The 2,878-nt window shown below is 44.4% G+C and overlaps 1 protein-coding gene across 1 annotated transcript in view; it reads left to right on the forward strand.

Moving 5' to 3' along the window:
- OSTN (osteocrin) overlaps positions 1 to 2,878 on the forward strand; it is a 78,413-nt gene that overhangs the window by 22,888 nt on the left and 52,647 nt on the right. The window lies entirely within an intron of this gene.

Genomic DNA, 2,878 nt, shown 5'->3' on the forward strand with positions numbered 1-2,878 from the left:
AGGTCACTGTAGCTCTTTATGCACTGGACATAAAAACCTACTCAAGGAGTCACAGCTATCGTCGGGTACCTTCCAGTTCAACCTATTGCATGGGTATTTGTGTAGGAGAGAATGGGCTGGAGCGATACATAAGTTAGCTGAGATCACGTCTGGGGAAGGCACATGTTGAATAAAGATCACCAGTCTCACATTTGGTTTCCTTAGTGATACTACAAATAGCAAAAGCAAGCCAGAGTAGATTGCATGAGAGTGTTAAAACTGTGCTTCTCTCCAGTCATGAGGATGTGAATCTGTCCAGTTTGGCATGCAGGTGTAGTTTCAGAACAGCATTAAACATGACCACAGGAAGAGCACAGATGGTCTAGCTGCTGCTGAATCCCCTGAACTTGGGGCCTCTTACTCTAGACGCACTCTTGTCTCTTCTGGAGTTTGAGATAAACAGTGGAGTTTGTTGCAATCTGCTTTTGCTACAATCACATAAGACAAATGGATAAATAATACTTTTGAAACTTTCCAGTAGGATGTGGATATGGGGGAGTGAAATATGAAATATGTAAGAAATAAAGCATGGCTAGATGTGGTTGGTGCCATATGAATTCTAAGCATTAAATAATTGAGGTCTTAAAGAGGTTACAATAGAGTGATATGAGCAATTGTTATTACGTACTATTTTTATCTTTTGTTGTTGTTGTTGTTGACAGTAAACTGTAGTCAAAGTTTCCTCTCTTTACTTGAGAATGTAAGACACCATTTGTATGAGCATGTGCTTTTACTGTTTTGCATTATAAGCAAGTATCTTGATCAAGAAACTTTTCTCTTCTGCTAGTATAGCCACTTGGGGGGGGGGAATGACACAGAGTTGACAAAAATAATAAAACGGTGACTCAGATAATGGGAAGGCTGGCAAGTTTTTGGTTGCCTTTATGTCCATTTCATGGTGATTACCCAGAAAGAGAAAGAAAAAGTTAGAGAACTTAGCCATGTAGGGACATGGAATTGGGGACAAAGCAGATCATTCCCATAAAACATCCTTATTAAAACAGCCCCAGTATTGAGGATGCTACCAAGCACCTGGCTGGGTTAACATGTACGACGTGGAGCGGTGCCAGGTTAGAGACCTGAGCTAGCTCTGAGCAAACTGTTGCAGCTGTATCACCCGGGGTAGTATTGCCTGGAGCCTGCAGCTCTGCCGCGTTAGCCTGGCCCCGCAGCGGGCTGCTTCTCCGTGCCTTTCAGCAATACTAATTTGCCCAAGTGGAACAGAGCACTGACGTGTTATTCCAGATTCAGTGGCATCTACTGTGGGACTGTGTAGCCCCACATGGATGTGCCCTCAACATCCTAAAGCGTTTTTCTCTCTATTATGAACGAGTGGTGCTAAAGATAGTACTGATCAGCAGAGATGAGTATGGAAAATAAAGGTAGTGGAGCTTGTTTGGGTAAAAGTCAACAGTATGTGGTGAGCTGAACTATGCAGAGCAAAGTGATAAAACTGGGGGATCTTCAAGATCTTCTTCCTGTGCACAGAGCCCCAAGATGAGCCATGTCCATGGTCAGACTGGGGTCTGGTCAGTTATGTCAGATGGGAGTGAGCTTGGTTGCATCCTGATTTATAACAGCATGGAGGGGAGAGCAAGGCTGTGCAGCACTACCTGTGCCCCAAGCTGCTTTATCATTGCATCACACTGCTCTCACGTCCAGTGTGTTCTTTGCAGTTCCTCGTGGTTTCTTCTTGGTGGATATGTTCATCACATTTTTGTTGTTAGACTAATGAACCTATTACAGAAATTCTGACAATGAGTTGGGAAAATCAATGAAGTAAAGGAAGGCCGTTAGCACTTAGTATGCTTTGCAAGCACACTAGCTTGGGAAGGTCATTGCTAACAGAAGGAATTATTTTCCTCCTGTCAGTGGTCTGGCTGGAAGCTGCTAATGTCATGCAGCTCTATGCTGGTCTAAGAGAAATGAGTGGTGTAAAACCTGCCAAGTTTTATTCAAAGGACTGGTGTCCATATCAGAAACCTTGCCACCCCAGTGAACTTATGGGAAGGAGTGAAAAAGGAGCGGGAAAAGAATTTTTATAAAATCATTTATGTGTGATTGGGTTTTTATCAAATTCTCATTTTTTAAATGAGCTGAAACATCAGTGGTGCAGCTTTGGGTGTTCAGACATTGGTGGTCATAGGGTGTCTGTACTCTGCCGATGCAAATACAGCCCAGGTGATTTAGGCAGGTGACCTGTGGAGATGGGATGGTTTAATGCCACTGTACAAGGTACTGGTAAGATATCTGGAAACAGAGCTGCAGTGCACGCAGAAAGGCTCTGGAAATTATTTGAGTGCAGGCTGGCAATGTTTGGGATAGGTAATCAGTGGGACAGGAAAGCATAATGGAAGAAGATAGATCTCAAAAGGAGCCCAGGACAGCATGAGAACTGTTAGTACCAAAAGGCATTTGGTTGGGTCTCTCCATCCTGTTCTCTATGGTGCTATGATAAATACCATTGCCTTGACCAAAGTGTGAAGTCAGCCTGGATGGTGCAAGAAGCTTGAGAAGATGAGAATGAAAGTAGGAGATGTGCAGTTCTCAGCCAGCCTGCTCAGGAGATGACAGCCTGTACAGGGTGGCTGCCTTCTGTGAGGCTGGTGGAGGTCTGTTTGGGCTCGGAGAGGTCAGTTCTGTAGGTCTGAGCAAACAGCTTGGAATGTAAGTGGAAATAACCTCCTGTGTTCTTTGTCACACAGTACCTAGGATAATCTTACAGAACATACCCGTGCCATGTTGTTCGGAGTGCTGCCTTGCTTCCCCTCTTCACTCATGGTGCCTTTGAACGTGCCCCAGACCATTTGGCAGGAGAGCTGAGAGATACTGCAGGAAT

Source organism: Egretta garzetta, unplaced genomic scaffold, assembly GCF_000687185.1.
Source record: "Egretta garzetta isolate BGI_Z169 unplaced genomic scaffold, ASM68718v1 scaffold333, whole genome shotgun sequence".
NCBI classification, from domain to species: domain Eukaryota; kingdom Metazoa; phylum Chordata; class Aves; order Pelecaniformes; family Ardeidae; genus Egretta; species Egretta garzetta.